Here is an 11,661-nt window from a genome sequence, read left to right on the forward strand (position 1 = left end):
GAGAGAGAATGGGCGCACTGCAAACGAACTCCAGATGCTTGCGCTTCTTTGTGCATCTGACTTTATGTCGGTACTGGGGAATCGAACCCTGGTCGTTAGGCTTTGCAGGTAAGCGCCTTAAGCACTTAGCCATCTGTCCATCCCATTTTCTTTCTCTTTAGAGGAAACTTCCGAAAACGCAGGACTGCACATGGACCACCACCAAGTTGTTGCTGCCTTCATGGCATTAACCCCGTTCATTGTAGCCCTTTTCCGGCTCTTCTCTGCACCTGTGCAGCCCTGGAAAGCTACAGGCAGGGACACTGGGATGCTAGCTGGAAGCTGCCAGGCTCGCAGGGCTCCAGCTGTGGCCCTTTGGGGAACTGCGCCTGTCAACAGCATCCTGAACTGTGGATGGTTGGGGGGGTGGTGTGGTCTTGTACAAGATGTGCAGCCGCCTGCCGTTGAACAGCTAGGACCATGACCCACTCGTTAGCTCATCTTCAAGGAGAACTGCTTCAACTCACCCTGGAGCCAGGGCCACGCCCCAGCTGACTGAGCTGCTGAAAACAGACCCCAAGCAGAGGAGTGGCGGGGATCCAGCCCTGCAAAGGAGCTCCTGGACCACAGGTTCGCCAGCGTCAACTGCCGGCTGAGCTTGCCTCCGCACTAGCTGCGAAAGGCCGCCAAGCAGAGGCTTGCCGTGGGAGACCAGTGATGAAAAGAAGTTGCTGGGTACCGCTGGATGGGCAGCGGAAGAAGGACCCCCAAGAAGCCACTGAGCGGGGCTGGGCGGGGGAGCAATGCAAAGGTGGACCTGGAGCACACACAGGTCTTTCCCAGCTTCAACTGGCCAGACGAGGTACGCAAGCAGCTCCTCGGCCTTCACACCTCCAGTAACTTCCGAGGTGGACACAGGATCTCTGATCATGAGTTCACCCGCAAGCCCCTCACCCCGCATGGTCCCACCAGGACCGCTATGATCTCCAGGGTCTGATTGGGTTGGTCCAAAGGACACACTTTCCCCTGTTCTACTCAGGGGGCAGCACCAGCCAGCAGCCCTCTGCTGCCACAGGATATGTCCACGGCCGCCACCGCCCTCCCGGGTGGCCTTTAGAAAGTAACATTAACTTTTGCCTTGTGTTCCCCTCCCCTTCCTCCTCACCTGTTTTCGGTTCTCCTTCCGTCCTTGCAAGGACACACTCGGTGGGCTTAGCAGCAGCAGCCCTGCCTCCAGCTTCGCTCTCCGCCACGACTTGTAGTTAGGGCCTGTCCACCTTCTACCCACAGACAAGCCCTTGGGGGAATTGAGCTTCGGATTTTACTTACCACCAGCCCCTCCCCGCACCCGAGGGTAAAGCGCGCAGGCACAGGGCCACCTGGATTCAGGGCAGGGTGCCATGCACACAGCTCCTGAGGCTGCTTCCAAACAGGAGCCGAGTCTGGATGCCGGCCCGCAGCAGACAGCGCTTCAATTGCCTTCTGTGTCTAGTTACCTGTGCTTCACGAGCCTGTCAGAAGGCAGCGCGTCTGCCACCACCGCACTGGGGGCGGAGCGGCAATAATGTCCAAGGACAGGCAGGGAGCTTTTGCAAGTTGTGGGTTCTGTGTTAGGCGCCCTCACAAATGGAACCAGGTTCTTGAAGCCGCATGGAGCCAGGACTAGTAGCTGCCCTGGGCCCTGTCTTCCTCTCCCCACCAAGCTGCTTCCCTGACCAAGGGCGAGGCAGGAGGCATATTTAAGACCAGTCCTACAGCCCCCAACTCCGTGCCTTTCTGGACTTTCTTCCAGCTTGCCTTGACTCCCTTAGGAAGGTGAGGAAAGATTGCTCTTTTCACATCCCACACAGAGATAATACCGGGCCCTGTGGACTTAGTTGGGTCTGGTGTGTGATGGGGGTCCCTGGCATGCTTTGGGGTGAGGCCTCCCCACTTGCTATGTCCAGGCTTCTGTAGATGAACATGAAGGAGAGTCCATGTAGGTGCTGTGGACTCCTGTGTGTGCCCAGTGAGAACATGAGCTCTTGGGATGCAGGTGCTCATGGCTGTGTGCATGGGCTCAGGGCAGGGTGTGAGTGGGCCAATCCTCTGGCCATAGGATTTAATCCCGTGAGACACAGCAGGCAAAGGGATCTACGTATTGTTCTACCCATGTCTTCCCTCCACTCTTATCCCAGTATCTGGGAGTTTAAAACTTACCTCCCCCGCTAGGAAGTTCACAGAAAGACATTAGGGCTAGTGGTGGGCTGGGCATGCTTTGAGGAATGCCCTTGTTTCCTTTTTATGTGCTTATGTTGATTTGACTGCTCTTCACCTCCATTGACCTTTCTTCCTCCTCTCATTTGTATAGAACAACAATAAAGATGCTTACTTCGGGGAAAAAAATAAAAATGTAACACATATGGGAGTAGCTTTGCCTTTTGTTCCCCCATGCCATATTTTTATATGGCCTTCTTAATATTTTTGGTCAGTACCATAATATTAAGAAGGCCATATAAAAATATCAAATTAGGGCTGGAGAGATGGTTCAGCAGTTAAGGCACTTGCCTGCAAAGCCTAAGGTTTGATTCCCTAGGACCCACATAACGCCAGATGGACAAGGTGACATATGCATCTAGAGTTTGTTTGCAATAGCTAGAGGCCCTGTCATTCAATTCTCTCTCTCTCTTCTGTCTGCCTCTTTCTCTCTTTCTCAAATAAAGAAAATGTTTAAAAAATATATCAAATTATCTTGCTTTTTTTTTTAAACAAAAAGACTACTTCATGGATCTACTTTTCAATGCCTTCAGTAAGAGATTTGGCCATTTCTAAGGAAAGGAAAAGTAGGTTGAAATTTTGATTGAGCTGTTCAACAGAGAATATTTTATGTGGACTCCCTAGTCTTGATTTTGTGTACATTCATATGTAACAGGTGGGGTGGGATGGGAGAGATGTAGAGATCTGGAAGGATGGTAAGAATATTTACATGGACTACCTGGTTTTGGCTTTGTGTATGTTGCTACAGATCTGGGGTATGGTGATAGAGGTGGTAATATTATTGGAGTCTTTACTTACTATTATTTTTCATATTTATTTTATTTATTTGTTTTTCAAGGTAGGATCTCACTGTAGCCCAGGCTAACCTGGAACTCACTATGTAATCTCAGCATGGCCTCAAACTCATGGTGATCTTCCTTCCTCTGCCTCCCAAGTGCTGGGACTAAAGGCATGCGCCACCATGCCCAGCTATTTATTTTTATTATTTACAAACATTACTGAATGAAGAAATTGTGTGCTAACCCCATTCTCCTCATGTTATCCTCTTATATCCCATTTCTGCACCCCCATCTACTGAGGGCCATCCTCACCTTCCCTGGTGTCAACTCTGTCTATATTGATATAGACCTGGGGAGGGTGAGAGTGGTGGAGAGAGCTGGAAAGAGTGATCTTTTCAAACCAGTTCTTCTAGGCCCTGGTATATGGACTGTTTTCTATAGTGTTATGTGCACAAATGCCCTCTACTGGCTTGGAATAATAATTTTCTCAAGTTCACTGAATCTGACATCAAAGCATGCAGCTTTCTACAAATATTTATGACCGTCTCAGGTACTGTACTGAGCTTTTAGATATAGAGATAGGGGAAACACATCACCTTAATTTATATAGCTCATAGAAAACTGGAGAAAATTCATAAGAAAATCAGTGCTTATAATAGAATGTTAACTGCTATAATAGTAGCAGGCATAGATTCTATAAGATTATAGACAAAGGGACTGAGAAGATGGTTCAAAAGTTAACGTCACTTGCTTGCAAAAGCTGCCAGCCCAGTTTCAATTCCTCAGTAATCCAGTAAGCTAGAACCAAAATGTAGCACAAGCATCTGGCCTTTGTTTGCACTTGCACAAGTTCCCCTCCCCCATCCTTAGGACTTCAAGCAAGAGGCCCTTGCATGCCCATATGCATACATACATGCAAATAAATAAAAAATTGTGAAGTAAAAATGCATTAAAATGTTATAAAGAAAACACCACTCATTGTCTACTTAGACTTATTAACAGCTATGAGCCCTGTTTATCACCTGACAAAATAATCAAGAAATTCAGTAATTTTATGTTGGTGGTAATATTAACAGATAACATAAATGGTAACTAAATAAAATCAAATTAATTATTAAAAATACCATGGCATAGACTTAAAGTTTAAACCAAAAACAAGTTTTGTGTCACATGCCTGTAATCCTGCCACTCTGGGCTTCCTAGCTCTCCATTCATGCTAAGCTTCACTGCTGATAGTCGTGAAAACCTGTCACTGCCGTAGCTACTCTCTATAGCCACCCTGGTTTTGTGGTTTGGCAGAACATTGAGAAGAGTACTACTGCCTCCAAAATGCCCTGTCTTTGTGGGTCCTCAATTTGTAGATTGACTGTTGTAATTGCCAAAATTACTGTAGCTTTTACTACCTCCACAATTGCCTCCACCATTACCAAATTCATTGTAGCCTGGAACTGAAATGGAAGCCAGCTCCGTGTTGGCTAGCTCTCATAGTATGAATAGTGTTGTGTGAGTTGCTGGACAATAATGATAGCCAACAGTGTGGACAAGTTGAGAATCCTGCATGCTACAAAGTCAACCAGCTAAAAAAGATGTACTCATATGGGCATAGTGGCACACCAGCTATAGACATAATCAACTGCTTTTGATAGCATATGAGGCTGGCTCAAGTGGGAGGGAATTCATACCTGGTACTGAGAACAAACTCAGAAGCCTATGGCTTGGAAGTTTATGGGCCCTAGAGGGAAGCTTCCATTATTCTTTGGCTAAAAGCAGAGGTTACATACATCAAAAGTCTTCTAAATGTTCATGTTTATCTCCCTTAATCCCTGCTGCTCCCACTCTCGGATAGAGAATCTGATTTTTATAGATGGCAGCAAATAGTGAAGAGACTGAAGACCCATTAGTATGACAAGAAAAGAAAGCCAAGTGCCTAGAACAAGGTAAATCATCTTAATCGCTCCACACTAAGGCAGACTTTTAACACACCCTCTGAGCTCAGAGACTACTGCAGAAGAGGAGGCAGAAAGAGTGGCACTGGCACAGGGTGAGAAGGTGTACTCTGAGGCATTGTTCCCCCACAGAGACTGACTGGTACATTCATGACCCCATAATGAATACCAATAACTCCGCTATGAAGGGCCCTTAGTGGAGCGGAGTGGGGGAGAGGAAACAAGAGCATAACCCACCAGGAATATGATCAATTAGCAATGTATTTATATATTAAGGTTCTCATTAAAAATTTTCTAAGAGGGCTGGAGAGATGGCTTAGCGGTTAAGCGCTTGCCTGTGAAGCCTAAGGACCCCGGTTGGAGGCTCGGTTCCCCAGGTCCCAGGTTAGCCAGATGCACAAGAGGGCGCACGCGTCTGGAGTTCGTTTGCAGAGGCTGGAAGCCCTGGCGCGCCCATTCCCTCTCTCTCCCTCTCTCTGTCTTTCTCTCTGTGTCTGTTGCTCTCAAATAAAAAAAAAAATTAAAAAAAAAATTTTCTAAGAGAATAAGCAAATGAAATAAAATCTGGACTCATAAAGAAATTTTATTATCAGCAATATTAGTTATACCAAGGATGAGTAAGAAATCCAAATGATTAAAAAGTTTATGATAGTATGATAAAGATTATATCATGGTATATGACACACTCTAGTGTGACAAATAGTAATTATTTTTATGGTAGAGATGTAAATTTATTATCTTGATTAATAATTATGAAAGGAGTTTGTTACTACTTTTTCTATTTTCTATCCACAACAAATTTTTGGTCAGATTTCTTTATTTTATTTTATTTTATTTTATTTTATTTTATTTTTATTAAGTAGAAACTTTGTATGGACACATCATTTCTCTCCTCCCTACCTCCACTCCACTGAGGGTCCTCCTTAGTGGGATTGCTGGTATTCACCACAGAGTTGAAGGTTATGAGTTGTGAGAGCAGCAATCTGTCATTGTGGGAGGGCTATGTCTCTGAATATTCCTTCCCACTCTGTGGCTCTTACATCCTTTCCACCCGCTCTTCCACAAACTTCCCTGAGTCTTGGTGGGTGTGCTTTAATTCTACTTTAGTGATGAACTTTCAACTGTTTCTGGATTTCTGCTGTGATGAGTGTTACTATCCTCAGTGTCTGTGTCACCCTGGCCCAGGTTATCAGGTTCACTGGAGAAGCAGCCCTCTTGCTCATCCCCAGTTCCTCTGTAGTTTCACCTTGATTCTGGCTATTGTGTGAGGGTGGCTCATCTCCTGTAAAGGAATCAGCTATCTGTTCTAGTCTTATTGGTAGCTTATGGTAGGTTAAAGTGGATAAGCATTGTTAATTGGGTGAAGCCTCACTTTTGTATGAAAGCCAGTGGGATCATCTCTTTAGAGTTCATTACCTTGGTTTCCATAGGGTTCCTTTCCACTGAGTGGATCTCACAGGCAACCAAAGATCCACTGGTTACTCACCTAGGCTGGGTGCCACCATTGCACAGTGTGTACTTCTTGACAGGTTGGTTGTTTTTATATAGCAGTGTCCCCTGCTTGCCCACAACATTGCTGGCCATTTTCTCCCAGCAGCTCATGTAGCAATTTTTGGCACTGTACAGGCTAGCCATCTGGAAACTGGCTTCCTTTCAGATTCATCTGGATGTCTTAATGTTCTGCATTGGCAGTGTTGCAGTCAGATTCATATTGCTGGCAGAAAACACCTGGCCAAAAGCAGCTTGTGGGAAAACAAAAAGGTTTATTTTGGCTTACACACTCAAGGGGAAGCTCCATGGTGGCAGGGAAAACAATGGCATGAGCAGAGGGTGGACATCACTTCCTGACTAACATCAGGTGAACAACAACAGCAGAAGAGTGTGCCAAACACTGGCAAGAGGAAACTGGCTGTAATACCTATAAGCTCACACCCCATAATACACTGTCTCCAGGAGGCGTTAATTCCCAAATCTCCATCAGCTGGGAACCTGTCATTCAGAACACCTAAGTTTATGAGGAACACTTAAATCAAACCATCACATACCACCCTCGGCCCCTATAAACTGACAACCATCCATGATGTAAAATGCAATGCATTCAGTACAACTTTAAAAGTCCCCATAGTTTTTTTTTTAATTAATCCTACTTATGTTCAAACATTCTCTTACTCTGAGCACTCTTAACTGAGCCATAATACCAATAAATCCCCCCAAAACCCATAATCACCCAGAATAAATACTCATACTGAAAAAGATGGCATTAGGTATAGCAAAGAAATATTCAACCAAATACAAAATTTAAACAGGGCAAGCATCAAACTCTGTGGCTCCAAGTTCAACAACTCTAGTCAGTGGCAAATCTCCAAGTCTGATAATTCTAATCAGCAGCAAGTCTCTGGGGTTCCAATTACACTCCTCTAGCTAGGCTACTCACAGTCCTGGAAAACTTCATCTGGAGTTGGCAGCTCTCCTTTGCAGCTATCTCATGGTCCTGGCATCTCCACTGGGTCTCCACTGCAACCCATGGTCCACCCTCATAGCTCCATTGGGTCTCCATGCAGGCAATCCTGCTTCACACTGCTCATGGGCACTTCCAAAACATAAGACAGTGTTGCCACTTCAATGACCCTCTCTTTCCTGAACTTCTTATACTCCATAATACCAGGTGGGGTGCAAATTTATTAATCCGGTGGGGGGGGGGATAAAGTAGACTTTGAAGAACAGCACACTCCTTCAGCATTCAGGCCCCTTCAAAAGACTCTGTATTCTTTCTATTGTACAAATGGATGTCAGCTGGTCCAATCCCAATGGCTGTAATCTCTCACACAATTGTAGCTAAGCAGGCAGAAGTTTCAGGCCAAAATTTCATTTTGTTTTATCTGTGCCATATCCCTCTGCTCATATCAGTCTGTTTCTACACAATGCAACCTTGTATAAGCTCTCAGGACATGGGTAAAACAGCAAGCCTCTAACACAAACTCCTTCTAGCCCAGTCCAGGCAAAGCTCTTTCTCACCCACATAAACAAAACCTCACAGTCCATAATTATTACTGCATTCATGTCTTTCAACTCTGACCAGAATAGTTCGTGAAGCTGTACTTACAGCACTGCAAAGCATCTCCTAGGCCAAGGTTTCAAATCCTTACACATTCCTCTTGAAAATCAGCTCCAAAAGGTCAAATCCACATAGTCAGGCCTCAAACAATCCCTCTCCTCTGGTACCAAGACTTCCAGGCCAGCAGAACATACAGTTGCAGGAACAGGAAGCAAAAATTTGTCTAATGAGTCACTTGAGGTGATGGTAGATGGGACCATTCCCATTTCTACCCTTTGATTCCTGGATCCATAAATCTGGACTATAGGAGAAACAGCACCATATATAGGAAGCTGATTCAAAACATATACAGCCTGCTAGAGGACACTACCACAGCCCTCCAAGCTATTGCCACCTAATTCATGCTTTAAAAGGCCATTCCACCAGTTTATCAAGCCAGTGGCTTCAGGGTGGTGGGGCATATAGTAACACCAGTGAAGTCAATGATCATGAGCCCATTGCCATACTTCCTTGGCTGTGGAAAGAGTTCCTTGTCAGAAGCAATCATGTGTGGAATACCATGATGGTGGATAAAGCATTCTGTAAGCCCACAGATGGTGGTTTTGGCTGAAGCACTATGTGCAGGAAAGGCACATGCATACCCAGAATAAGTGTCTTTTCCAGTAAGGACAAAATGCTGCCCTTTCCATGATGGAAGTGGTCCAATGTAGTCAACCTGCCACCAAGTTGCTGACTGGTCACCAAAGGAATGCTTCCATATCAGGGGCTCAGGGTCAGTCTATACTACTCGCAGATTTGGCACACAGCAGCAGCTGTAGCCAGGTCAGCCTTAGTTAGTCGAAGTCCATGTTGTTGGGCCTATGCATAATCTCCATCCATGCCAACATGCCCACTTTGTTCATCATTGGGCAAGGATGGGGTAGCTGAGGAAAGAGGTTGATTGCTATCCACAGAATAGGTCAGCTTATCTACTTGATTATTAAAGTGATTCTCTGATGAGGTCACCTTCTGATGAGCATTAATATAGGACACAAGTATCTTTATGTCCTTTGCCCATTCAGAGGGCTCTACCCACATACACCTTCCTCAAATGTCCTTCTGACCAATTATCCAACTGTGCTTCTTCCAAGTCCTAGACCATCAAGCCAAACATTGGTCACAGCCTATGAATCAGTGGACAACCAAACATCTGGCCATTTTTCCTTCCAAGTAAAATGCACAGCCATGTTAACTTCCTTCAGGGCATGCTCCAGCCTAGTCATGTATATACCACTTCCACTTGATGATGGACTGCTGCTGTGCATGTCCAATTTATGGCCTGGGGGTCAGGAACACCCAGCTCATAATGGGCAGATCAGTTCACATAGTAATTTGATGGCCCATTTCCAGACTTTCAGTTTCCACTAAGCCCCCATAGCAGGCCAAGAAGTATCTCTCAAAGGGAGACTAATTGTCTTCAGATGATGGCAAGAGCCTTCACTATGATTTACCTATGTAGGCCTCTCAAAGGCTCCAGACAGCATCAAGTACCATCTGATCTGCTGGGTCATATGGCCCAAGGGGCAGAGCAGCCTGCACCTGTTGAAGAGCCTTCTCTTGTTCTGGGTCCCACTGAAAACTAGTAGCTTTTTGAGTCACTTGGTATATAGGACAGAGTTAGATACCCATGTGAGGAATGAATGAGCTGTTGCCAAAATCCAAATAAGCCTACTAGACATTGTGCTTCTTTCTTAGTGGTAGGAGGGTCCAGATGCAATTTATCCTTCACCTTAGAAGGAATATGCATGCTCACCACTGAACTCCTAGAAATTTCACTGAGGTAGAAGGTCCTTGAATTTTGGATGGATTTATTTCCCATCCCATGATGGTCATATGCTGTACCAGCAACTCGGGTGGTTGCCACTTCCTTTTTAGCTTCATGAGATACCACTAGTTGAGTGTTTAATTTCTTGGGATATTGATGTATTGCTCAGGAAGTCTTCCCTGACTCCTATATCATGGAAAGTACCCCCTATTTTTGCATCTAGTAGTTTGAGAATTCCAAGTCTTAAATTGAGGTCTTTAATCCTTATGGAGATGATTTTTTTTTTTTTTTTTTGTGCATGATGACAGGAATGGGTCTAGTTTCACTTTCTCTCTCTCTCTCTCTCTCTTTTTTTTTTTTGGCCTGGCAATAAATATTTTAATATTTGTTTCATTTTTATGATGACAAATAATTTTCAAGTTTATTTCCTTTTTTGTTTGTTTGCTATTTAAATACAAAGCTAAGTCACAAAATAGGTACAACCAAGACATTTAATCTCACAGTTAGATGCTCCTGTCAGATCCTCCTCCAATTCTGTGACCAGGGTAGCAGGGGTGGGGGCGAGGGGTTGCAGGGAAGACTTTCTTAGGTAGCACCGTCATGAGGCCAGGGGTCAAGGGCAAGGGTAGGTTCTCATGCCTGGATCCATTCACATGTACCTGGCTCCCGAGCCCCGTCCTTGTACTGAAGGTGAAGAGTGAGGACCAGGTCCTCCCCAGGGAGGGAGAAGGAAGCCGCGCTCCTGCTGTCACATGTGAGCCTCCTCCCGGTTTCCTGCCACTGAGCCCTGCTGGCTGCCACACACACCTGGTACCTAGGCTGGCAGGCTGCTAAGGACACCAGGGAATCTAACAAACAGGTCTTGGCAGCAAAAGAGGGAGTGAAAGGGGGAGGGGATCAGTTTTAGTAATTTCTGGTCCCACTACAAAACTTTTCTTTTGATTAGAATAGAATGCCATCATAAATCTCCTCTAAAAAAAAAAAAAAAAAGATAAAAATGAAAAGAATACCAAAATAAAAGAAAAGCACAGCCACTTCACTCACTTCAAGACCTATATACATGTAAGTTGTTTTCTGTGGATTTTTTCCATTTTTCTTTAATTTTTTGTCTTTTTATTTTTTAAAATAAATTCAGTGTTCACATTTCTATAAAGAATGAACGCAGTTTCAGGGAAAAGTGCTTTTCCCGGCATACCTCTAGTCTGATGCCCACCCTGATGCTTTGAGGTGCCTGGGAAAGCAGCGAGCTGCGGAAGAGAAGGCCTGCGCTTGGCTGGCGCCTCCAGACCCCAGGAAGGTAAGCTTTCAAGAAAGCAAAGGGGGAGACTAACTCACTGCTTTTTAAAAAATATTCATACACTTTGATGCGCGTCCGTTGAGACGATGAGAACAAGAGCTTGGAGACATCCCGTCCAGGCCGTGCGTGGGGGGCAGCGGTGCCCTCGCGCCTGCCTGTCATGGGACATTAGGGTGCGGGGTAAGTTCTGGCTTTCAACGCGGGGCAAAGCCTCGCCCAGCTTCCTAGTTCAAGGTTGACTCTTTCCTCTACAATCTGTGCTGAGTCTTTGACTGCATGCACGGGAAGCATGAACGTTCGACTTGTATGCAAAAAGGTACAAAAAGAACTAGAATATAAAAGTTGTGGTAATATAAGGCCATCTGTTCAAGTCCACCTTGGAAACCTGAACAGATATTTAAATACTACAGTGAAAAGGCATCTTATTATACTTTTAAAAATATCTGAATTCGCTAACATTATGTAAAAAAAATCATTTCCCTTTGAGAGCACTTTGTCCTTTGAAGAAGGGGGGTGGAGGGGAGGGCACCACCGTGGCTAATGCT

This window comes from Jaculus jaculus, chromosome 8, assembly GCF_020740685.1.
Source record: "Jaculus jaculus isolate mJacJac1 chromosome 8, mJacJac1.mat.Y.cur, whole genome shotgun sequence".
In the NCBI taxonomy this organism is placed as follows: Eukaryota; Metazoa; Chordata; class Mammalia; order Rodentia; family Dipodidae; genus Jaculus; species Jaculus jaculus.